Here is a 25947-nt window from a genome sequence, read left to right on the forward strand (position 1 = left end):
GTTCTGCTGTGTGTACTGGTGGTTGACTGCCCCCCAGCCCAGAGTGTGCATGGAAAATTGTCTGGCAGCCTCCCTGACAGCAAGCAGTGATAGTGCCCATGAAGGGCACCTTGTTGGGCCCGCCCCTTTCACGGTTATCGCTTCTCGGCCTTTTGGCTAAGATCAAGTGTAGTATCTGTTCTTATCAGTTTAATATCTGATACGTCCCCTATCTGGGGACCATATATTAAATGGATTTTTGAGAACGGGGGCCGATTTCGAAGCTTGCTTCCGTCGCCCTATGCATTGACCCGATATGGCAGTATCTTCGGGTACAGTGCACCACCCCCTTACAGGGTTAAAAAGAAAGATTCCTACTTTCATTGCTACCTGCTTGCTGGCTAGCCAGCTAGCCAGCCCTGTGGGCCTTGCTGCTGCTGCAGCCAAAAAACAAAAGGTGGTGCTGCTGCTGCTTCTGCTGCTTCTGCTTCTGCTTGTGTCTGGCCGCTGTTGGAGCGTCCAGGCACAGGACTTCTGCTGCTGCTGACTAAATGGCCTCCTTAATTGGATCATTTGAGTAGCCAGCACACCTGTGCAGGTAGGGCATGACATGATAGGCAGCTGCCTTGATAGCGGGTGGGTGCTGAATGTTCCTAATTGACAAAATAAGATTAATGCTTATGAAGAAATATAAAATCTCATCCCTTCCCCAATATCGCGCCACACCCCTACCCCTTAATTCCCTGGTTGAACTTGATGGACATATGTCTTTTTTCGACCGTACTAACTATGTAACTATGTAACATAACATGGGGGGGGGGGGGGGTCTCCTGGCTGTTCACACAGGTGTGTCATTGCTGTACATTGACCATGCATTGCTTCTGTGGTATTGCAAAGGCAAAGACAAATGCTTCCAGCCATCCATTGCACTAATGGATTGGTCATCAGCTGGCTGTCTATGTCCCGCATCAATATAGACCAAAGTACAGAGGGTTAGGCTATGCTATTGTGCACCTACCTGATGCATCAGAAGGTGCGAGGCCCTTGCTAAATTCTGTGCACAGACTTTGAGATCTATACTTTAGACTGTATCTAAACCTGCTCCAACATGGACTGACATTCTGGCCTACTTTCAGCCGATGCGACTTGTCTGTCGCTGAACAGTCGCTTTTTATGTATTCAGCACCTATGTATAATGTTGTAAAAATGCTCTAGAAGCTAAAGTCGCAGAAATGTCACACATATTTGGCCTGCAACTTTCTGTGCGACAAATTCAGACAGGAAAAATCAGTATAAATCCTTAGAAAATTATCCCCCAGTGTCTCCATCTGCTGGCGGTATTGAATAAGCATTGCTGCACTGATGGGGTATGCATTAGACGAAAAAAAAGAAGAAAAAGAAGAATAATACGCCCAGAAAAGAGGCGAAAAGGAGAAAAACGTAAAAAAACGTGAAAAAAAAGTAAGAGGAAGAGAAGGGAAAAAAAGGTGGAAATGGGTTTAAAAGTGATTTCGGCGGAGAAATATATATATATATATATATATATATATATATATATATATACGCGCACACACACACATATATATAAACGTATTCTCCGTTGAGATATTGCAGCCGCTGCTGTGTCCAGGCCCAGGAGCCTTAGCACTGTGCTGTGATGTCACTCAATACCACTGACATCACTAGGTGTAAACAACATCTCTCCTTTGCTGTGTATGTGACTATGGAGCTGTTTGGTGATGTCGTCTATTATGGCCTTCATAGAAGCAACAGGAGATTGTTGCATCCATCTAGAACCCTCAGAACTACAGTGCTATGATGTCACTCACTTCCACAGGCCTTGCAGAGTGTAAACAACAACAACCCAGCTTTGTTGTGTATGTAACCATAGGGATTTGTGATGTCACCTAGAACCTTCACAGCAGCGACAGCTTTATGAGGAGCATCAGCACTGCTCTGCCTGAGCAGAACCATGACCGCCATAGGTTGTCAAATAACCCGGATTTAACCCACACAGGTAAGTCCAATGGGGTGCAGGCATGTCCTCTATGCTTACAGCTTCCCGTGGGTGTTGGTTTGATACCGTTTGGGGACAGCCAAGGAGGCATCTGCAGGCAACAAAGGTAGGTGTGTGCTTGTGTGTGTGTTTCCTATGCAGATCCTAAGCCCAGTGTCACATGCAAGTAGGAGGAGTAAGAAGGGTTCCTGGCAAATCCGGGTTATGGATTGCATTTAAAAAGGCCCCGTGGGAGTGCAATGGGCCCCTGTCTTGCTGCTTAGCAATAATGGTATGGGTTTAGGTTCTGCTGTGTGTACTGGTGGTTGACTGCCCCCCAGCCCAGAGTGTGCATGGAAAATTGTCTGGCAGCCTCCCTGACAGCAAGCAGTGATAGTGCCCATGAAGGGCACCTTGTTGGGCCCGCCCCTTTCACGGTTATCGCTTCTCGGCCTTTTGGCTAAGATCAAGTGTAGTATCTGTTCTTATCAGTTTAATATCTGATACGTCCCCTATCTGGGGACCATATATTAAATGGATTTTTGAGAACGGGGGCCGATTTCGAAGCTTGCTTCCGTCGCCCTATGCATTGACCCGATATGGCAGTATCTTCGGGTACAGTGCACCACCCCCTTACAGGGTTAAAAAGAAAGATTCCTACTTTCATTGCTACCTGCTTGCTGGCTAGCCAGCTAGCCAGCCCTGTGGGCCTTGCTGCTGCTGCAGCCAAAAAACAAAAGGTGGTGCTGCTGCTGCTTCTGCTGCTTCTGCTTCTGCTTGTGTCTGGCCGCTGTTGGAGCGTCCAGGCACAGGACTTCTGCTGCTGCTGACTAAATGGCCTCCTTAATTGGATCATTTGAGTAGCCAGCACACCTGTGCAGGTAGGGCATGACATGATAGGCAGCTGCCTTGATAGCGGGTGGGTGCTGAATGTTCCTAATTGACAAAATAAGATTAATGCTTATGAAGAAATATAAAATCTCATCCCTTCCCCAATATCGCGCCACACCCCTACCCCTTAATTCCCTGGTTGAACTTGATGGACATATGTCTTTTTTCGACCGTACTAACTATGTAACTATGTAACATAACATGGGGGGGGGGGGGGGGTCTCCTGGCTGTTCACACAGGTGTGTCATTGCTGTACATTGACCATGCATTGCTTCTGTGGTATTGCAAAGGCAAAGACAAATGCTTCCAGCCATCCATTGCACTAATGGATTGGTCATCAGCTGGCTGTCTATGTCCCGCATCAATATAGACCAAAGTACAGAGGGTTAGGCTATGCTATTGTGCACCTACCTGATGCATCAGAAGGTGCGAGGCCCTTGCTAAATTCTGTGCACAGACTTTGAGATCTATACTTTAGACTGTATCTAAACCTGCTCCAACATGGACTGACATTCTGGCCTACTTTCAGCCGATGCGACTTGTCTGTCGCTGAACAGTCGCTTTTTATGTATTCAGCACCTATGTATAATGTTGTAAAAATGCTCTAGAAGCTAAAGTCGCAGAAATGTCACACATATTTGGCCTGCAACTTTCTGTGCGACAAATTCAGACAGGAAAAATCAGTATAAATCCTTAGAAAATTATCCCCCAGTGTCTCCATCTGCTGGCGGTATTGAATAAGCATTGCTGCACTGATGGGGTATGCATTAGACGAAAAAAAAGAAGAAAAAGAAGAATAATACGCCCAGAAAAGAGGCGAAAAGGAGAAAAACGTAAAAAAACGTGAAAAAAAAGTAAGAGGAAGAGAAGGGAAAAAAAGGTGGAAATGGGTTTAAAAGTGATTTCGGCGGAGAAATATATATATATATATATATATATATATATATATATATATATATACGCGCACACACACACATATATATAAACGTATTCTCCGTTGAGATATTGCAGCCGCTGCTGTGTCCAGGCCCAGGAGCCTTAGCACTGTGCTGTGATGTCACTCAATACCACTGACATCACTAGGTGTAAACAACATCTCTCCTTTGCTGTGTATGTGACTATGGAGCTGTTTGGTGATGTCGTCTATTATGGCCTTCATAGAAGCAACAGGAGATTGTTGCATCCATCTAGAACCCTCAGAACTACAGTGCTATGATGTCACTCACTTCCACAGGCCTTGCAGAGTGTAAACAACAACAACCCAGCTTTGTTGTGTATGTAACCATAGGGATTTGTGATGTCACCTAGAACCTTCACAGCAGCGACAGCTTTATGAGGAGCATCAGCACTGCTCTGCCTGAGCAGAACCATCACCGCCATAGGTTGTCAAATAACCCGGATTTAACCCACACAGGTAAGTCCAATGGGGTGCAGGCATGTCCTCTATGCTTACAGCTTCCCGTGGGTGTTGGTTTGATACCGTTTGGGGACAGCCAAGGAGGCATCTGCAGGCAACAAAGGTAGGTGTGTGCTTGTGTGTGTGTTTCCTATGCAGATCCTAAGCCCAGTGTCACATGCAAGTAGGAGGAGTAAGAAGGGTTCCTGGCAAATCCGGGTTATGGATTGCATTTAAAAAGGCCCCGTGGGAGTGCAATGGGCCCCTGTCTTGCTGCTTAGCAATAATGGTATGGGTTTAGGTTCTGCTGTGTGTACTGGTGGTTGACTGCCCCCCAGCCCAGAGTGTGCATGGAAAATTGTCTGGCAGCCTCCCTGACAGCAAGCAGTGATAGTGCCCATGAAGGGCACCTTGTTGGGCCCGCCCCTTTCACGGTTATCGCTTCTCGGCCTTTTGGCTAAGATCAAGTGTAGTATCTGTTCTTATCAGTTTAATATCTGATACGTCCCCTATCTGGGGACCATATATTAAATGGATTTTTGAGAACGGGGGCCGATTTCGAAGCTTGCTTCCGTCGCCCTATGCATTGACCCGATATGGCAGTATCTTCGGGTACAGTGCACCACCCCCTTACAGGGTTAAAAAGAAAGATTCCTACTTTCATTGCTACCTGCTTGCTGGCTAGCCAGCTAGCCAGCCCTGTGGGCCTTGCTGCTGCTGCAGCCAAAAAACAAAAGGTGGTGCTGCTGCTGCTCTCTGCTGCTTCTGCTTCTGCTTGTGTCTGGCCGCTGTTGGAGCGTCCAGGCACAGGACTTCTGCTGCTGCTGACTAAATGGCCTCCTTAATTGGATCATTTGAGTAGCCAGCACACCTGTGCAGGTAGGGCATGACATGATAGGCAGCTGCCTTGATAGCGGGTGGGTGCTGAATGTTCCTAATTGACAAAATAAGATTAATGCTTATGAAGAAATATAAAATCTCATCCCTTCCCCAATATCGCGCCACACCCCTACCCCTTAATTCCCTGGTTGAACTTGATGGACATATGTCTTTTTTCGACCGTACTAACTATGTAACTATGTAACATAACATGGGGGGGGGGGGGGGTCTCCTGGCTGTTCACACAGGTGTGTCATTGCTGTACATTGACCATGCATTGCTTCTGTGGTATTGCAAAGGCAAAGACAAATGCTTCCAGCCATCCATTGCACTAATGGATTGGTCATCAGCTGGCTGTCTATGTCCCGCATCAATATAGACCAAAGTACAGAGGGTTAGGCTATGCTATTGTGCACCTACCTGATGCATCAGAAGGTGCGAGGCCCTTGCTAAATTCTGTGCACAGACTTTGAGATCTATACTTTAGACTGTATCTAAACCTGCTCCAACATGGACTGACATTCTGGCCTACTTTCAGCCGATGCGACTTGTCTGTCGCTGAACAGTCGCTTTTTATGTATTCAGCACCTATGTATAATGTTGTAAAAATGCTCTAGAAGCTAAAGTCGCAGAAATGTCACACATATTTGGCCTGCAACTTTCTGTGCGACAAATTCAGACAGGAAAAATCAGTATAAATCCTTAGAAAATTATCCCCCAGTGTCTCCATCTGCTGGCGGTATTGAATAAGCATTGCTGCACTGATGGGGTATGCATTAGACGAAAAAAAAGAAGAAAAAGAAGAATAATACGCCCAGAAAAGAGGCGAAAAGGAGAAAAACGTAAAAAAACGTGAAAAAAAAGTAAGAGGAAGAGAAGGGAAAAAAAGGTGGAAATGGGTTTAAAAGTGATTTCGGCGGAGAAATATATATATATATATATATATATATATATATATATATATATATATACGCGCACACACACACATATATATAAACGTATTCTCCGTTGAGATATTGCAGCCGCTGCTGTGTCCAGGCCCAGGAGCCTTAGCACTGTGCTGTGATGTCACTCAATACCACTGACATCACTAGGTGTAAACAACATCTCTCCTTTGCTGTGTATGTGACTATGGAGCTGTTTGGTGATGTCGTCTATTATGGCCTTCATAGAAGCAACAGGAGATTGTTGCATCCATCTAGAACCCTCAGAACTACAGTGCTATGATGTCACTCACTTCCACAGGCCTTGCAGAGTGTAAACAACAACAACCCAGCTTTGTTGTGTATGTAACCATAGGGATTTGTGATGTCACCTAGAACCTTCACAGCAGCGACAGCTTTATGAGGAGCGCATCAGCACTGCTCTGCCTGAGCAGAACCATCACCGCCATAGGTTGTCAAATAACCCGGATTTAACCCACACAGGTAAGTCCAATGGGGTGCAGGCATGTCCTCTATGCTTACAGCTTCCCGTGGGTGTTGGTTTGATACCGTTTGGGGACAGCCAAGGAGGCATCTGCAGGCAACAAAGGTAGGTGTGTGCTTGTGTGTGTGTTTCCTATGCAGATCCTAAGCCCAGTGTCACATGCAAGTAGGAGGAGTAAGAAGGGTTCCTGGCAAATCCGGGTTATGGATTGCATTTAAAAAGGCCCCGTGGGAGTGCAATGGGCCCCTGTCTTGCTGCTTAGCAATAATGGTATGGGTTTAGGTTCTGCTGTGTGTACTGGTGGTTGACTGCCCCCCAGCCCAGAGTGTGCATGGAAAATTGTCTGGCAGCCTCCCTGACAGCAAGCAGTGATAGTGCCCATGAAGGGCACCTTGTTGGGCCCGCCCCTTTCAAGGTTATCGCTTCTCGGCCTTTTGGCTAAGATCAAGTGTAGTATCTGTTCTTATCAGTTTAATATCTGATACGTCCCCTATCTGGGGACCATATATTAAATGGATTTTTGAGAACGGGGGCCGATTTCGAAGCTTGCTTCCGTCGCCCTATGCATTGACCCGATATGGCAGTATCTTCGGGTACAGTGCACCACCCCCTTACAGGGTTAAAAAGAAAGATTCCTACTTTCATTGCTACCTGCTTGCTGGCTAGCCAGCTAGCCAGCCCTGTGGGCCTTGCTGCTGCTGCAGCCAAAAAACAAAAGGTGGTGCTGCTGCTGCTTCTGCTGCTTCTGCTTCTGCTTGTGTCTGGCCGCTGTTGGAGCGTCCAGGCACAGGACTTCTGCTGCTGCTGACTAAATGGCCTCCTTAATTGGATCATTTGAGTAGCCAGCACACCTGTGCAGGTAGGGCATGACATGATAGGCAGCTGCCTTGATAGCGGGTGGGTGCTGAATGTTCCTAATTGACAAAATAAGATTAATGCTTATGAAGAAATATAAAATCTCATCCCTTCCCCAATATCGCGCCACACCCCTACCCCTTAATTCCCTGGTTGAACTTGATGGACATATGTCTTTTTTCGACCGTACTAACTATGTAACTATGTAACATAACATGGGGGGGGGTCTCCTGGCTGTTCACACAGGTGTGTCATTGCTGTACATTGACCATGCATTGCTTCTGTGGTATTGCAAAGGCAAAGACAAATGCTTCCAGCCATCCATTGCACTAATGGATTGGTCATCAGCTGGCTGTCTATGTCCCGCATCAATATAGACCAAAGTACAGAGGGTTAGGCTATGCTATTGTGCACCTACCTGATGCATCAGAAGGTGCGAGGCCCTTGCTAAATTCTGTGCACAGACTTTGAGATCTATACTTTAGACTGTATCTAAACCTGCTCCAACATGGACTGACATTCTGGCCTACTTTCAGCCGATGCGACTTGTCTGTCGCTGAACAGTCGCTTTTTATGTATTCAGCACCTATGTATAATGTTGTAAAAATGCTCTAGAAGCTAAAGTCGCAGAAATGTCACACATATTTGGCCTGCAACTTTCTGTGCGACAAATTCAGACAGGAAAAATCAGTATAAATCCTTAGAAAATTATCCCCCAGTGTCTCCATCTGCTGGCGGTATTGAATAAGCATTGCTGCACTGATGGGGTATGCATTAGACGAAAAAAAAGAAGAAAAAGAAGAATAATACGCCCAGAAAAGAGGCGAAAAGGAGAAAAACGTAAAAAAACGTGAAAAAAAAGTAAGAGGAAGAGAAGGGAAAAAAAGGTGGAAATGGGTTTAAAAGTGATTTCGGCGGAGAAATATATATATATATATATATATATATATATATATATATATATATACGCGCACACACACACATATATATAAACGTATTCTCCGTTGAGATATTGCAGCCGCTGCTGTGTCCAGGCCCAGGAGCCTTAGCACTGTGCTGTGATGTCACTCAATACCACTGACATCACTAGGTGTAAACAACATCTCTCCTTTGCTGTGTATGTGACTATGGAGCTGTTTGGTGATGTCGTCTATTATGGCCTTCATAGAAGCAACAGGAGATTGTTGCATCCATCTAGAACCCTCAGAACTACAGTGCTATGATGTCACTCACTTCCACAGGCCTTGCAGAGTGTAAACAACAACAACCCAGCTTTGTTGTGTATGTAACCATAGGGATTTGTGATGTCACCTAGAACCTTCACAGCAGCGACAGCTTTATGAGGAGCATCAGCACTGCTCTGCCTGAGCAGAACCATCACCGCCATAGGTTGTCAAATAACCCGGATTTAACCCACACAGGTAAGTCCAATGGGGTGCAGGCATGTCCTCTATGCTTACAGCTTCCCGTGGGTGTTGGTTTGATACCGTTTGGGGACAGCCAAGGAGGCATCTGCAGGCAACAAAGGTAGGTGTGTGCTTGTGTGTGTGTTTCCTATGCAGATCCTAAGCCCAGTGTCACATGCAAGTAGGAGGAGTAAGAAGGGTTCCTGGCAAATCCGGGTTATGGATTGCATTTAAAAAGGCCCCGTGGGAGTGCAATGGGCCCCTGTCTTGCTGCTTAGCAATAATGGTATGGGTTTAGGTTCTGCTGTGTGTACTGGTGGTTGACTGCCCCCCAGCCCAGAGTGTGCATGGAAAATTGTCTGGCAGCCTCCCTGACAGCAAGCAGTGATAGTGCCCATGAAGGGCACCTTGTTGGGCCCGCCCCTTTCACGGTTATCGCTTCTCGGCCTTTTGGCTAAGATCAAGTGTAGTATCTGTTCTTATCAGTTTAATATCTGATACGTCCCCTATCTGGGGACCATATATTAAATGGATTTTTGAGAACGGGGGCCGATTTCGAAGCTTGCTTCCGTCGCCCTATGCATTGACCCAATATGGCAGTATCTTCGGGTACAGTGCACCACCCCCTTACAGGGTTAAAAAGAAAGATTCCTACTTTCATTGCTACCTGCTTGCTGGCTAGCCAGCTAGCCAGCCCTGTGGGCCTTGCTGCTGCTGCAGCCAAAAAACAAAAGGTGGTGCTGCTGCTGCTTCTGCTGCTTCTGCTTCTGCTTGTGTCTGGCCGCTGTTGGAGCGTCCAGGCACAGGACTTCTGCTGCTGCTGACTAAATGGCCTCCTTAATTGGATCATTTGAGTAGCCAGCACACCTGTGCAGGTAGGGCATGACATGATAGGCAGCTGCCTTGATAGCGGGTGGGTGCTGAATGTTCCTAATTGACAAAATAAGATTAATGCTTATGAAGAAATATAAAATCTCATCCCTTCCCCAATATCGCGCCACACCCCTACCCCTTAATTCCCTGGTTGAACTTGATGGACATATGTCTTTTTTCGACCGTACTAACTATGTAACTATGTAACATAACATGGGGGGGGGGGGGTCTCCTGGCTGTTCACACAGGTGTGTCATTGCTGTACATTGACCATGCATTGCTTCTGTGGTATTGCAAAGGCAAAGACAAATGCTTCCAGCCATCCATTGCACTAATGGATTGGTCATCAGCTGGCTGTCTATGTCCCGCATCAATATAGACCAAAGTACAGAGGGTTAGGCTATGCTATTGTGCACCTACCTGATGCATCAGAAGGTGCGAGGCCCTTGCTAAATTCTGTGCACAGACTTTGAGATCTATACTTTAGACTGTATCTAAACCTGCTCCAACATGGACTGACATTCTGGCCTACTTTCAGCCGATGCGACTTGTCTGTCGCTGAACAGTCGCTTTTTATGTATTCAGCACCTATGTATAATGTTGTAAAAATGCTCTAGAAGCTAAAGTCGCAGAAATGTCACACATATTTGGCCTGCAACTTTCTGTGCGACAAATTCAGACAGGAAAAATCAGTATAAATCCTTAGAAAATTATCCCCCAGTGTCTCCATCTGCTGGCGGTATTGAATAAGCATTGCTGCACTGATGGGGTATGCATTAGACGAAAAAAAAGAAGAAAAAGAAGAATAATACGCCCAGAAAAGAGGCGAAAAGGAGAAAAACGTAAAAAAACGTGAAAAAAAAGTAAGAGGAAGAGAAGGGAAAAAAAGGTGGAAATGGGTTTAAAAGTGATTTCGGCGGAGAAATATATATATATATATATATATATATATATATATATATATATAGGCGCACACACACACATATATATAAACGTATTCTCCGTTGAGATATTGCAGCCGCTGCTGTGTCCAGGCCCAGGAGCCTTAGCACTGTGCTGTGATGTCACTCAATACCACTGACATCACTAGGTGTAAACAACATCTCTCCTTTGCTGTGTATGTGACTATGGAGCTGTTTGGTGATGTCGTCTATTATGGCCTTCATAGAAGCAACAGGAGATTGTTGCATCCATCTAGAACCCTCAGAACTACAGTGCTATGATGTCACTCACTTCCACAGGCCTTGCAGAGTGTAAACAACAACAACCCAGCTTTGTTGTGTATGTAACCATAGGGATTTGTGATGTCACCTAGAACCTTCACAGCAGCGACAGCTTTATGAGGAGCATCAGCACTGCTCTGCCTGAGCAGAACCATCACCGCCATAGGTTGTCAAATAACCCGGATTTAACCCACACAGGTAAGTCCAATGGGGTGCAGGCATGTCCTCTATGCTTACAGCTTCCCGTGGGTGTTGGTTTGATACCGTTTGGGGACAGCCAAGGAGGCATCTGCAGGCAACAAAGGTAGGTGTGTGCTTGTGTGTGTGTTTCCTATGCAGATCCTAAGCCCAGTGTCACATGCAAGTAGGAGGAGTAAGAAGGGTTCCTGGCAAATCCGGGTTATGGATTGCATTTAAAAAGGCCCCGTGGGAGTGCAATGGGCCCCTGTCTTGCTGCTTAGCAATAATGGTATGGGTTTAGGTTCTGCTGTGTGTACTGGTGGTTGACTGCCCCCCAGCCCAGAGTGTGCATGGAAAATTGTCTGGCAGCCTCCCTGACAGCAAGCAGTGATAGTGCCCATGAAGGGCACCTTGTTGGGCCCGCCCCTTTCACGGTTATCGCTTCTCGGCCTTTTGGCTAAGATCAAGTGTAGTATCTGTTCTTATCAGTTTTCATGCTGGTGGGGATGGGTGCTGCATGGAGGATGCAGGTGTACCAGGGCTTTCCGGGGCTGGTTCTGAGGAATCAGCTCGACGGCTGCCCCGATGTGACCTGTTCCCTCCGGGTCTCGCCATGAGGCTGAGAGGGTCTAGAGCCGAGGTACTTTTGTGCCTCGGGGAGTGGTGACCCCGAGGTGCCGAAACTCACTGGGAGAATAGACTCACTGAGTTGAAGCACGGGCACCATAATCTCTTCACCTTGTGGCACTCACCTCTTGATTCCCGGCCTTCTGGCTAGGATCAGAGAAATTTTTATAGATCCGGCCGGATGTCCGGGCAGTATATCTGCACACATTCACTTATTTATTTCTTTTTTGTCTCACTGTGTCACTTTTTGCGTGTTGTGTGTTCACAGGATTGGTCAGGATGCGGTAGCCCTTCTGGGTGTCCCTCCTGGCGGTCTAGGGGAGGTGTGTGTGGCCATTAGGTTCCGCACCTCCCTGCAAACACCCCGGGTACTCCTGCTTTGGCAGGGTACCTACCGTAATCGGCTCTGCGGGCAGATACCTTGGCTAACGCCAAGGGGGATGCCGGGAGCATTTGTGGTCCCCTAGTAGCTTCGGCGAAAAGGGACATCGAACCTGGAACCTCGCAGGTACCTTTTGGTCCGGAGGCGAAGGGTAAGGTTTGTTGGGGGGCCTCTCTCCTATCGGAGAAGGGCTTGCGATAGACCGCATCCTTTGTGCACGTTTTTTTAGTGTAACACGTTTGCACTTTTTCTTGCACTTTGGGTGAATCGAAAGCACGTTCCTCGGCTTTAGAAAAAAAAATAAAAAATCTGTTCTTATCAGTTTAATATCTGATACGTCCCCTATCTGGGGACCATATATTAAATGGATTTTTGAGAACGGGGGCCGATTTCGAAGCTTGCTTCCGTCGCCCTATGCATTGACCCGATATGGCAGTATCTTCGGGTACAGTGCACCACCCCCTTACAGGGTTAAAAAGAAAGATTCCTACTTTCATTGCTACCTGCTTGCTGGCTAGCCAGCTAGCCAGCCCTGTGGGCCTTGCTGCTGCTGCAGCCAAAAAACAAAAGGTGGTGCTGCTGCTGCTTCTGCTGCTTCTGCTTCTGCTTGTGTCTGGCCGCTGTTGGAGCGTCCAGGCACAGGACTTCTGCTGCTGCTGACTAAATGGCCTCCTTAATTGGATCATTTGAGTAGCCAGCACACCTGTGCAGGTAGGGCATGACATGATAGGCAGCTGCCTTGATAGCGGGTGGGTGCTGAATGTTCCCAATTGACAAAATAAGATTAATGCTTATGAAGAAATATAAAATCTCATCCCTTCCCCAATATCGCGCCACACCCCTACCCCTTAATTCCCTGGTTGAACTTGATGGACATATGTCTTTTTTCGACCGTACTAACTATGTAACTATGTAACATAACATGGGGGGGGGGGGGGTCTCCTGGCTGTTCACACAGGTGTGTCATTGCTGTACATTGACCATGCATTGCTTCTGTGGTATTGCAAAGGCAAAGACAAATGCTTCCAGCCATCCATTGCACTAATGGATTGGTCATCAGCTGGCTGTCTATGTCCCGCATCAATATAGACCAAAGTACAGAGGGTTAGGCTATGCTATTGTGCACCTACCTGATGCATCAGAAGGTGCGAGGCCCTTGCTAAATTCTGTGCACAGACTTTGAGATCTATACTTTAGACTGTATCTAAACCTGCTCCAACATGGACTGACATTCTGGCCTACTTTCAGCCGATGCGACTTGTCTGTCGCTGAACAGTCGCTTTTTATGTATTCAGCACCTATGTATAATGTTGTAAAAATGCTCTAGAAGCTAAAGTCGCAGAAATGTCACACATATTTGGCCTGCAACTTTCTGTGCGACAAATTCAGACAGGAAAAATCAGTATAAATCCTTAGAAAATTATCCCCCAGTGTCTCCATCTGCTGGCGGTATTGAATAAGCATTGCTGCACTGATGGGGTATGCATTAGACGAAAAAAAAGAAGAAAAAGAAGAATAATACGCCCAGAAAAGAGGCGAAAAGGAGAAAAACGTAAAAAAACGTGAAAAAAAAGTAAGAGGAAGAGAAGGGAAAAAAAGGTGGAAATGGGTTTAAAAGTGATTTCGGCGGAGAAATATATATATATATATATATATATATATATATATATATATATATATATATATATATGCGCACACACACACATAGATATAAACGTATTCTCCGTTGAGATATTGCAGCCGCTGCTGTGTCCAGGCCCAGGAGCCTTAGCACTGTGCTGTGATGTCACTCAATACCACTGACATCACTAGGTGTAAACAACATCTCTCCTTTGCTGTGTATGTGACTATGGAGCTGTTTGGTGATGTCGTCTATTATGGCCTTCATAGAAGCAACAGGAGATTGTTGCATCCATCTAGAACCCTCAGAACTACAGTGCTATGATGTCACTCACTTCCACAGGCCTTGCAGAGTGTAAACAACAACAACCCAGCTTTGTTGTGTATGTAACCATAGGGATTTGTGATGTCACCTAGAACCTTCACAGCAGTGACAGCTTTATGAGGAGCATCAGCACTGCTCTGCCTGAGCAGAACCATCACCGCCATAGGTTGTCAAATAACCCGGATTTAACCCACACAGGTAAGTCCAATGGGGTGCAGGCATGTCCTCTATGCTTACAGCTTCCCGTGGGTGTTGGTTTGATACCGTTTGGGGACAGCCAAGGAGGCATCTGCAGGCAACAAAGGTAGGTGTGTGCTTGTGTGTGTGTTTCCTATGCAGATCCTAAGCCCAGTGTCACATGCAAGTAGGAGGAGTAAGAAGGGTTCCTGGCAAATCCGGGTTATGGATTGCATTTAAAAAGGCCCCGTGGGAGTGCAATGGGCCCCTGTCTTGCTGCTTAGCAATAATGGTATGGGTTTAGGTTCTGCTGTGTGTACTGGTGGTTGACTGCCCCCCAGCCCAGAGTGTGCATGGAAAATTGTCTGGCAGCCTCCCTGACAGCAAGCAGTGATAGTGCCCATGAAGGGCACCTTGTTGGGCCTGCCCCTTTCACGGTTATCGCTTCTCGGCCTTTTGGCTAAGATCAAGTGTAGTATCTGTTCTTATCAGTTTAATATCTGATACGTCCCCTATCTGGGGACCATATATTAAATGGATTTTTGAGAACGGGGGCCGATTTCGAAGCTTGCTTCCGTCGCCCTATGCATTGACCCGATATGGCAGTATCTTCGGGTACAGTGCACCACCCCCTTACAGGGTTAAAAAGAAAGATTCCTACTTTCATTGCTACCTGCTTGCTGGCTAGCCAGCTAGCCAGCCCTGTGGGCCTTGCTGCTGCTGCAGCCAAAAAACAAAAGGTGGTGCTGCTGCTGCTTCTGCTGCTTCTGCTTCTGCTTGTGTCTGGCCGCTGTTGGAGCGTCCAGGCACAGGACTTCTGCTGCTGCTGACTAAATGGCCTCCTTAATTGGATCATTTGAGTAGCCAGCACACCTGTGCAGGTAGGGCATGACATGATAGGCAGCTGCCTTGATAGCGGGTGGGTGCTGAATGTTCCTAATTGACAAAATAAGATTAATGCTTATGAAGAAATATAAAATCTCATCCCTTCCCCAATATCGCGCCACACCCCTACCCCTTAATTCCCTGGTTGAACTTGATGGACATATGTCTTTTTTCGACCGTACTAACTATGTAACTATGTAACATAACATGGGGGGGGGGGGGGGTCTCCTGGCTGTTCACACAGGTGTGTCATTGCTGTACATTGACCATGCATTGCTTCTGTGGTATTGCAAAGGCAAAGACAAATGCTTCCAGCCATCCATTGCACTAATGGATTGGTCATCAGCTGGCTGTCTATGTCCCGCATCAATATAGACCAAAGTACAGAGGGTTAGGCTATGCTATTGTGCACCTACCTGATGCATCAGAAGGTGCGAGGCCCTTGCTAAATTCTGTGCACAGACTTTGAGATCTATACTTTAGACTGTATCTAAACCTGCTCCAACATGGACTGACATTCTGGCCTACTTTCAGCCGATGCGACTTGTCTGTCGCTGAACAGTCGCTTTTTATGTATTCAGCACCTATGTATAATGTTGTAAAAATGCTCTAGAAGCTAAAGTCGCAGAAATGTCACACATATTTGGCCTGCAACTTTCTGTGCGACAAATTCAGACAGGAAAAATCAGTATAAATCCTTAGAAAATTATCCCCCAGTGTCTCCATCTGCTGGCGGTATTGAATAAGCATTGCTGCACTGATGGGGTATGCATTAGACGAAAAAAAAGAAGAAAAAGAAGAATAATACGCCCAGAAAAGAGGCGAAAAGGAGAAAAACGTAAAAAAACGTGAAAAAAAAGTAAGAGGAAGAGAAGGGAAAAAAAGGTGGAAATGGGTTTAAAAGTGATTTCGGCGGAGAAATATATATATATATATATATATATATATATATATATATATATATACGCGCACACACACACATATATATAAACGTATTCTCCGTTGAGATATTGCAGCCGCTGCTGTGTCCAGGCCCAGGAGCCTTAGCACTGTGCTGTGATGTCACTCAATACCACTGACATCACTAGGTGTAAACAACATCTCTCCTTTGCTGTGTATGTGACTATGGAGCTGTTTGGTGATGTCGTCTATTATGGCCTTCATAGAAGCAACAGGAGATTGTTGCATCCATCTAGAACCCTCAGAACTACAGTGCTATGATGTCACTCACTTCCACAGGCCTTGCAGAGTGTAAACAACAACAACCCAGCTTTGTTGTGTATGTAACCATAGGGATTTGTGATGTCACCTAGAACCTTCACAGCAGCGACAGCTTTATGAGGAGCATCAGCACTGCTCTGCCTGAGCAGAACCATCACCGCCATAGGTTGTCAAATAACCCGGATTTAACCCACACAGGTAAGTCCAATGGGGTGCAGGCATGTCCTCTATGCTTACAGCTTCCCGTGGGTGTTGGTTTGATACCGTTTGGGGACAGCCAAGGAGGCATCTGCAGGCAACAAAGGTAGGTGTGTGCTTGTGTGTGTGTTTCCTATGCAGATCCTAAGCCCAGTGTCACATGCAAGTAGGAGGAGTAAGAAGGGTTCCTGGCAAATCCGGGTTATGGATTGCATTTAAAAAGGCCCCGTGGGAGTGCAATGGGCCCCTGTCTTGCTGCTTAGCAATAATGGTATGGGTTTAGGTTCTGCTGTGTGTACTGGTGGTTGACTGCCCCCCAGCCCAGAGTGTGCATGGAAAATTGTCTGGCAGCCTCCCTGACAGCAAGCAGTGATAGTGCCCATGAAGGGCACCTTGTTGGGCCCGCCCCTTTCACGGTTATCGCTTCTCGGCCTTTTGGCTAAGATCAAGTGTAGTATCTGTTCTTATCAGTTTAATATCTGATACGTCCCCTATCTGGGGACCATATATTAAATGGATTTTTGAGAACGGGGGCCGATTTCGAAGCTTGCTTCCGTCGCCCTATGCATTGACCCGATATGGCAGTATCTTCGGGTACAGTGCACCACCCCCTTACAGGGTTAAAAAGAAAGATTCCTACTTTCATTGCTACCTGCTTGCTGGCTAGCCAGCTAGCCAGCCCTGTGGGCCTTGCTGCTGCTGCAGCCAAAAAACAAAAGGTGGTGCTGCTGCTGCTTCTGCTGCTTCTGCTTCTGCTTGTGTCTGGCCGCTGTTGGAGCGTCCAGGCACAGGACTTCTGCTGCTGCTGACTAAATGGCCTCCTTAATTGGATCATTTGAGTAGCCAGCACACCTGTGCAGGTAGGGCATGACATGATAGGCAGCTGCCTTGATAGCGGGTGGGTGCTGAATGTTCCTAATTGACAAAATAAGATTAATGCTTATGAAGAAATATAAAATCTCATCCCTTCCCCAATATCGCGCCACACCCCTACCCCTTAATTCCCTGGTTGAACTTGATGGACATATGTCTTTTTTCGACCGTACTAACTATGTAACTATGTAACATAACATGGGGGGGGGGGGGGGGTCTCCTGGCTGTTCACACAGGTGTGTCATTGCTGTACATTGACCATGCATTGCTTCTGTGGTATTGCAAAGGCAAAGACAAATGCTTCCAGCCATCCATTGCACTAATGGATTGGTCATCAGCTGGCTGTCTATGTCCCGCATCAATATAGACCAAAGTACAGAGGGTTAGGCTATGCTATTGTGCACCTACCTGATGCATCAGAAGGTGCGAGGCCCTTGCTAAATTCTGTGCACAGACTTTGAGATCTATACTTTAGACTGTATCTAAACCTGCTCCAACATGGACTGACATTCTGGCCTACTTTCAGCCGATGCGACTTGTCTGTCGCTGAACAGTCGCTTTTTATGTATTCAGCACCTATGTATAATGTTGTAAAAATGCTCTAGAAGCTAAAGTCGCAGAAATGTCACACATATTTGGCCTGCAACTTTCTGTGCGACAAATTCAGACAGGAAAAATCAGTATAAATCCTTAGAAAATTATCCCCCAGTGTCTCCATCTGCTGGCGGTATTGAATAAGCATTGCTGCACTGATGGGGTATGCATTAGACGAAAAAAAAGAAGAAAAAGAAGAATAATACGCCCAGAAAAGAGGCGAAAAGGAGAAAAACGTAAAAAAAACGTGAAAAAAAAGTAAGAGGAAGAGAAGGGAAAAAAAGGTGGAAATGGGTTTAAAAGTGATTTCGGCGGAGAAATATATATATATATATATATATATATATATATATATATATACGCGCACACACACACATATATATAAACGTATTCTCCGTTGAGATATTGCAGCCGCTGCTGTGTCCAGGCCCAGGAGCCTTAGCACTGTGCTGTGATGTCACTCAATACCACTGACATCACTAGGTGTAAACAACATCTCTCCTTTGCTGTGTATGTGACTATGGAGCTGTTTGGTGGTGTCGTCTATTATGGCCTTCATAGAAGCAACAGGAGATTGTTGCATCCATCTAGAACCCTCAGAACTACAGTGCTATGATGTCACTCACTTCCACAGGCCTTGCAGAGTGTAAACAACAACAACCCAGCTTTGTTGTGTATGTAACCATAGGGATTTGTGATGTCACCTAGAACCTTCACAGCAGCGACAGCTTTATGAGGAGCATCAGCACTGCTCTGCCTGAGCAGAACCATCACCGCCATAGGTTGTCAAATAACCCGGATTTAACCCACACAGGTAAGTCCAATGGGGTGCAGGCATGTCCTCTATGCTTACAGCTTCCCGTGGGTGTTGGTTTGATACCGTTTGGGGACAGCCAAGGAGGCATCTGCAGGCAACAAAGGTAGGTGTGTGCTTGTGTGTGTGTTTCCTATGCAGATCCTAAGCCCAGTGTCACATGCAAGTAGGAGGAGTAAGAAGGGTTCCTGGCAAATCCGGGTTATGGATTGCATTTAAAAAGGCCCCGTGGGAGTGCAATGGGCCCCTGTCTTGCTGCTTAGCAATAATGGTATGGGTTTAGGTTCTGCTGTGTGTACTGGTGGTTGACTGCCCCCCAGCCCAGAGTGTGCATGGAAAATTGTCTGGCAGCCTCCCTGACAGCAAGCAGTGATAGTGCCCATGAAGGGCACCTTGTTGGGCCCGCCCCTTTCACGGTTATCGCTTCTCGGCCTTTTGGCTAAGATCAAGTGTAGTATCTGTTCTTATCAGTTTAATATCTGATACGTCCCCTATCTGGGGACCATATATTAAATGGATTTTTGAGAACGGGGGCCGATTTCGAAGCTTGCTTCCGTCGCCCTATGCATTGACCCGATATGGCAGTATCTTCGGGTACAGTGCACCACCCCCTTACAGGGTTAAAAAGAAAGATTCCTACTTTCATTGCTACCTGCTTGCTGGCTAGCCAGCTAGCCAGCCCTGTGGGCCTTGCTGCTGCTGCAGCCAAAAAACAAAAGGTGGTGCTGCTGCTGCTTCTGCTGCTTCTGCTTCTGCTTGTGTCTGGCCGCTGTTGGAGCGTCCAGGCACAGGACTTCTGCTGCTGCTGACTAAATGGCCTCCTTAATTGGATCATTTGAGTAGCCAGCACACCTGTGCAGGTAGGGCATGACATGATAGGCAGCTGCCTTGATAGCGGGTGGGTGCTGAATGTTCCTAATTGACAAAATAAGATTAATGCTTATGAAGAAATATAAAATCTCATCCCTTCCCCAATATCGCGCCACACCCCTACCCCTTAATTCCCTGGTTGAACTTGATGGACATATGTCTTTTTTCGACCGTACTAACTATGTAACTATGTAACATAACATGGGGGGGGGGGGGGTCTCCTGGCTGTTCACACAGGTGTGTCATTGCTGTACATTGACCATGCATTGCTTCTGTGGTATTGCAAAGGCAAAGACAAATGCTTCCAGCCATCCATTGCACTAATGGATTGGTCATCAGCTGGCTGTCTATGTCCCGCATCAATATAGACCAAAGTACAGAGGGTTAGGCTATGCTATTGTGCACCTACCTGATGCATCAGAAGGTGCGAGGCCCTTGCTAAATTCTGTGCACAGACTTTGAGATCTATACTTTAGACTGTATCTAAACCTGCTCCAACATGGACTGACATTCTGGCCTACTTTCAGCCGATGCGACTTGTCTGTCGCTGAACAGTCGCTTTTTATGTATTCAGCACCTATGTATAATGTTGTAAAAATGCTCTAGAAGCTAAAGTCGCAGAAATGTCACACATATTTGGCCTGCAACTTTCTGTGCGACAAATTCAGACAGGAAAAATCAGTATAAATCCTTAGAAAATTATCCCCCAGTGTCTCCATCTGCTGGCGGTATTGAATAAGCATTGCTGCACTGATGGGGTATGCATTAGACGAAAAAAAAGAAGAAAAAGAAGAATAATACGCCCAGAAAAGAGGCGAAAATGAGAAAAACGTAAAAAAACGTGAAAAAAAAGTAAGAGGAAGAGAAGGGAAAAAAAGGTGGAAATGGGTTTAAAAGTGATTTCGGCGGAGAAATATATATATATATATATATATATATATATATATATACGCGCACACACACACATATATATAAACGTATTCTCCGTTGAGATATTGCAGCCGCTGCTGTGTCCAGGCCCAGGAGCCTTAGCACTGTGCTGTGATGTCACTCAATACCACTGACATCACTAGGTGTAAACAACATCTCTCCTTTGCTGTGTATGTGACTATGGAGCTGTTTGGTGATGTCGTCTATTATGGCCTTCATAGAAGCAACAGGAGATTGTTGCATCCACCTAGAACCCTCAGAACTACAGTGCTATGATGTCACTCACTTCCACAGGCCTTGCAGAGTGTAAACAACAACAACCCAGCTTTGTTGTGTATGTAACCATAGGGATTTGTGATGTCACCTAGAACCTTCACAGCAGCGACAGCTTTATGAGGAGCATCAGCACTGCTCTGCCTGAGCAGAACCATCACCGCCATAGGTTGTCAAATAACCCGGATTTAACCCACACAGGTAAGTCCAATGGGGTGCAGGCATGTCCTCTATGCTTACAGCTTCCCGTGGGTGTTGGTTTGATACCGTTTGGGGACAGCCAAGGAGGCATCTGCAGGCAACAAAGGTAGGTGTGTGCTTGTGTGTGTGTTTCCTATGCAGATCCTAAGCCCAGTGTCACATGCAAGTAGGAGGAGTAAGAAGGGTTCCTGGCAAATCCGGGTTATGGATTGCATTTAAAAAGGCCCCGTGGGAGTGCAATGGGCCCCTGTCTTGCTGCTTAGCAATAATGGTATGGGTTTAGGTTCTGCTGTGTGTACTGGTGGTTGACTGCCCCCCAGCCCAGAGTGTGCATGGAAAATTGTCTGGCAGCCTCCCTGACAGCAAGCAGTGATAGTGCCCATGAAGGGCACCTTGTTGGGCCCGCCCCTTTCACGGTTATCGCTTCTCGGCCTTTTGGCTAAGATCAAGTGTAGTATCTGTTCTTATCAGTTTAATATCTGATACGTCCCCTATCTGGGGACCATATATTAAATGGATTTTTGAGAACGGGGGCGGATTCCGAAGCTTGCTTCCGTCGCCCTATGCATTGACCCGATATGGCAGTATCTTCGGGTACAGTGCACCACCCCCTTACAGGGTTAAAAAGAAAGATTCCTACTTTCATTGCTACCTGCTTGCTGGCTAGCCAGCTAGCCAGCCCTGTGGGCCTTGCTGCTGCTGCAGCCAAAAAACAAAAGGTGGTGCTGCTGCTGCTTCTGCTGCTTCTGCTTCTGCTTGTGTCTGGCCGCTGTTGGAGCGTCCAGGCACAGGACTTCTGCTGCTGCTGACTAAATGGCCTCCTTAATTGGATCATTTGAGTAGCCAGCACACCTGTGCAGGTAGGGCATGACATGATAGGCAGCTGCCTTGATAGCGGGTGGGTGCTGAATGTTCCTAATTGACAAAATAAGATTAATGCTTATGAAGAAATATAAAATCTCATCCCTTCCCCAATATCGCGCCACACCCCTACCCCTTAATTCCCTGGTTGAACTTGATGGACATATGTCTTTTTTCGACCGTACTAACTATGTAACTATGTAACATAACATGGGGGGGGGGGGGGTCTCCTGGCTGTTCACACAGGTGTGTCATTGCTGTACATTGACCATGCATTGCTTCTGTGGTATTGCAAAGGCAAAGACAAATGCTTCCAGCCATCCATTGCACTAATGGATTGGTCATCAGCTGGCTGTCTATGTCCCGCATCAATATAGACCAAAGTACAGAGGGTTAGGCTATGCTATTGTGCACCTACCTGATGCATCAGAAGGTGCGAGGCCCTTGCTAAATTCTGTGCACAGACTTTGAGATCTATACTTTAGACTGTATCTAAACCTGCTCCAACATGGACTGACATTCTGGCCTACTTTCAGCCGATGCGACTTGTCTGTCGCTGAACAGTCGCTTTTTATGTATTCAGCACCTATGTATAATGTTGTAAAAATGCTCTAGAAGCTAAAGTCGCAGAAATGTCACACATATTTGGCCTGCAACTTTCTGTGCGACAAATTCAGACAGGAAAAATCAGTATAAATCCTTAGAAAATTATCCCCAAGTGTCTCCATCTGCTGGCGGTATTGAATAAGCATTGCTGCACTGATGGGGTATGCATTAGACGAAAAAAAAGAAGAAAAAGAAGAATAATACGCCCAGAAAAGAGGCGAAAAGGAGAAAAACGTAAAAAAACGTGAAAAAAAAGTAAGAGGAAGAGAAGGGAAAAAAAGGTGGAAATGGGTTTAAAAGTGATTTCGGCGGAGAAATATATATATATATATATATATATATATATATATATATATATATATATACGCGCACACACACACATATATATAAACGTATTCTCCGTTGAGATATTGCAGCCGCTGCTGTGTCCAGGCCCAGGAGCCTTAGCACTGTGCTGTGATGTCACTCAATACCACTGACATCACTAGGTGTAAACAACATCTCTCCTTTGCTGTGTATGTGACTATGGAGCTGTTTGGTGATGTCGTCTATTATGGCCTTCATAGAAGCAACAGGAGATTGTTGCATCCATCTAGAACCCTCAGAACTACAGTGCTATGATGTCACTCACTTCCACAGGCCTTGCAGAGTGTAAACAACAACAACCCAGCTTTGTTGTGTATGTAACCATAGGGATTTGTGATGTCACCTAGAACCTTCACAGCAGCGACAGCTTTATGAGGAGCATCAGCACTGCTCTGCCTGAGCAGAACCATCACCGCCATAGGTTGTCAAATAACCCGGATTTAACCCACACAGGTAAGTCCAATGGGGTGCAGGCATGTCCTCTATGCTTACAGCTTCCCGTGGGTGTTGGTTTGATACCGTTTGGGGACAGCCAAGGAGGCATCTGCAGGCAACAAAGGTAGGTGTGTGCTTGTGTGTGTGTTTCCTATGCAGATCCTAAGCCCAGTGTCACATGCAAGTAGGAGGAGTAAGAAGGGTTCCTGGCAAATCCGGGTTATGGATTGCATTTAAAAAGGCCCCGTGGGAGTGCAATGGGCCCCTGTCTTGCTGCTTAGCAATAATGGTATGGGTTTAGGTTCTGCTGTGTGTACTGGTGGTTGACTGCCCCCCAGCCCAGAGTGTGCATGGAAAATTGTCTGGCAGCCTCCCTGACAGCAAGCAGTGATAGTGCCCATGAAGGGCACCTTGTTGGGCCCGCCCCTTTCACGGTTATCGCTTCTCGGCCTTTTGGCTTCGATCCTGTGCGGTTTACCGGGCAGGGTAGGAGTCGGAAGGGGTGGTGATCGGGGCCCTCTTTTGCGGGGGGCCCTGGATTGTTACTGGGTTGCGATAGTGGGTATCTTAACCTGCAAAAATGAGCGGAGAGAGGACTCGAGGACTCGAGGATACGGTGCGGATTTACGTTCCTGGCGAACACCGGGGGACGATTGGATTGGATCAAGTTGTGCTGGAGATTCTTCGCAAGCTCCAGTACCTTCAGGTATGGCATGTAATCGCTATGCAAGACTTCCCTAGGCAAGGGATTTACGATATAACCTTTTATGATTCTGAGGTTTGCCAGAGGGTCTACATGGACTTAGAAGTGATGAAGAGGAGGAATGAGCCAGCTATAATGAGTAAGGTGAAAGTGGAGCCATTATTCATGAATATGTCTAAGGTTGTTATAGTCCATATGTACAACCCGAAGGTTTCGGATGAGATGGTGACCAATTTTTTGTACCGATATTGTGATGAAGTTAAATTTCTTGGAAGACTCAAGAACAGACATGGGTACTTTAATTGTAAAAGGAAATTTGTTGTAAAATTTAAAAAGGACGAAGGAATGGAAGAGGGAAGGAAGAGTATACCACAGGTATTTTCTATTGGAGGAGAAAGAGGTTTTTGTTTTTATGAAGGACAGTTGCAGTACTGTAGACGTTGTCACGCTTATGGACATGTACAGGAGTCTTGCCCTGAGCAAGGAGTATGCTGTAGGAATTGTGGGAAATCAGGTCACAACTCGGGTGAATGTACTGAGAAGAAAACGTGTGATATCTGTGGTAGTGAGGAGCATTTGGCTAGAGGATGCAGTTTATGGTATAGAAAGAAAATGAGCTATGCTGACGCAGCAGGAAATAGAAGAGAGGAAAGAGGAGAAAGGCCATTTCCACGTGTTTTTGGTGTGAATGCTGAGGTGACTCAGGTGATTGACGAGAACTCTGTAAAAGGGAGTGCAGCAGGTGTGACAGTGCAGCACATGAATACTCAGGAAAAATCTGGAAAAGGGGAGGAGGGTGACTCCACTGGTGTGCATTGTGAGGAGACTGGTGTTGGTGAAGAGTTTACTGAGGTCAGTAAGAAGAAAGCACGTAAAGGGAAAAAAGAGAAAGTGGTGGAGAGTGTGGAGACTGTGTGTAGGGAGGTTCCCCCATGTGAAGAAACAATTGAGGATTTTGAATGCCCAAACCCAGTGGTGGGGGAGGAGGAGGGGATGGAGTTTCAGGAGAATGAGAGTGAGAGATCCCTAACACCTGGGCAGAGGGTGATTAGTGGGGAGGAGAATGTAACATCTGAAGAGGAGGAGAAGGAGGAGGAGGAGGGGGAAGATGAAGATGAAGATGCAAATGGAGGCTTTCAAGGTAAAAGTAAAAGGTGTAAGAAAGGGAGTTGGTCAGGGGATCAGACGGATCCTGTGTATGGAGGTGAGAAAATGATGGACAGGGACTCTCAAGTGGGGTCGCCTGATTGCTATGGGATGCTGCTAAGGAAGGTTGAAGGTCAGAATACTAACTTCTAGTTAAAATGGATGTTAAGAAAAGGGATTGCCTTCTTTCCTTTTTAATGGCATTGGTTGTGGCTACTCTTAATGTTCGGAGTATAGGAACAACCATCAGAAGAGCAGCAGTTTTTGATTTTTTGGAGAATGTGAAGGGAGATATATTTTGTTTACAGGAGTGTGCAATTAAGTCTGCACCTTATGTAGATGAATGGAAGAGAGGGCAGTCTTTTTGGTCTACATGCACAGAGAATAAAAATGAAGGTGTGGGGATTTTATTGTGTAACAGGGACATTAAAGTTTTAAATTGCCAAGTTTTAGTACCAGGTCGTTGTATGGTTTTAAATTTTGAGTTTTTAGGCCAGAGAATGAGAGTTTTTAATGTATATGCGCCAGCAGAAAAACAGGCACGTGTGTTATTTTTAGAGTCTCTTAAACTTTTTATTCCTGGTCGTGATGGTACTATTATTGTTGGTGATTTTAACTGCATTAGATCCGTCAATGATCGTGAGAGCTCTGCTAAGGTTAGAACTGATATTACTTCAAATGTTTTAAACCAAATTATACAAGACTTACATTATTCTGATGTGGGACTGATGGTT

At 46.1% G+C, this 25947-nt stretch overlaps 9 non-coding genes and 2 pseudogenes across 9 annotated transcripts; all 11 read left to right on the forward strand.

The window, feature by feature from the left end:
- Positions 1-136: 136 nt before the first annotated feature.
- On the forward strand, positions 137-327 carry LOC130340806 (U2 spliceosomal RNA). Its single transcript, XR_008880855.1, has one exon. It is a non-coding gene; the product is annotated as a U2 spliceosomal RNA (small nuclear RNA).
- A 2088-nt stretch (positions 328-2415) lies between these two features.
- On the forward strand, positions 2416-2606 carry LOC130340807 (U2 spliceosomal RNA). The gene has a single exon (XR_008880856.1). It is a non-coding gene; the product is annotated as a U2 spliceosomal RNA (small nuclear RNA).
- Positions 2607-4699: 2093 nt separating this feature from the next.
- Positions 4700-4890, forward strand: LOC130340808 (U2 spliceosomal RNA). The gene has a single exon (XR_008880857.1). It is a non-coding gene; the product is annotated as a U2 spliceosomal RNA (small nuclear RNA).
- A 2097-nt stretch (positions 4891-6987) lies between these two features.
- Positions 6988-7178, forward strand: LOC130340809 (U2 spliceosomal RNA). Its single transcript, XR_008880858.1, has one exon. It is a non-coding gene; the product is annotated as a U2 spliceosomal RNA (small nuclear RNA).
- A 2086-nt stretch (positions 7179-9264) lies between these two features.
- On the forward strand, positions 9265-9455 carry LOC130340829 (U2 spliceosomal RNA). The gene has a single exon (XR_008880876.1). It is a non-coding gene; the product is annotated as a U2 spliceosomal RNA (small nuclear RNA).
- Positions 9456-11543: 2088 nt separating this feature from the next.
- LOC130340842 (U2 spliceosomal RNA) lies at positions 11544-11703 on the forward strand (annotated as a pseudogene).
- Positions 11704-12396: 693 nt separating this feature from the next.
- On the forward strand, positions 12397-12576 carry LOC130340832 (U2 spliceosomal RNA; annotated as a pseudogene).
- Positions 12577-14677: 2101 nt separating this feature from the next.
- On the forward strand, positions 14678-14868 carry LOC130340810 (U2 spliceosomal RNA). The gene has a single exon (XR_008880859.1). It is a non-coding gene; the product is annotated as a U2 spliceosomal RNA (small nuclear RNA).
- Positions 14869-16960: 2092 nt separating this feature from the next.
- Positions 16961-17151, forward strand: LOC130340811 (U2 spliceosomal RNA). Its single transcript, XR_008880860.1, has one exon. It is a non-coding gene; the product is annotated as a U2 spliceosomal RNA (small nuclear RNA).
- A 2090-nt stretch (positions 17152-19241) lies between these two features.
- Positions 19242-19432, forward strand: LOC130340812 (U2 spliceosomal RNA). Its single transcript, XR_008880861.1, has one exon. It is a non-coding gene; the product is annotated as a U2 spliceosomal RNA (small nuclear RNA).
- A 2083-nt stretch (positions 19433-21515) lies between these two features.
- LOC130340796 (U2 spliceosomal RNA) lies at positions 21516-21706 on the forward strand. Its single transcript, XR_008880847.1, has one exon. It is a non-coding gene; the product is annotated as a U2 spliceosomal RNA (small nuclear RNA).
- Positions 21707-25947: the final 4241 nt, after the last annotated feature.

Source organism: Hyla sarda, unplaced genomic scaffold (genome assembly GCF_029499605.1).
Source record: "Hyla sarda isolate aHylSar1 unplaced genomic scaffold, aHylSar1.hap1 scaffold_603, whole genome shotgun sequence".
Taxonomy (NCBI): domain Eukaryota; kingdom Metazoa; phylum Chordata; class Amphibia; order Anura; family Hylidae; genus Hyla; species Hyla sarda.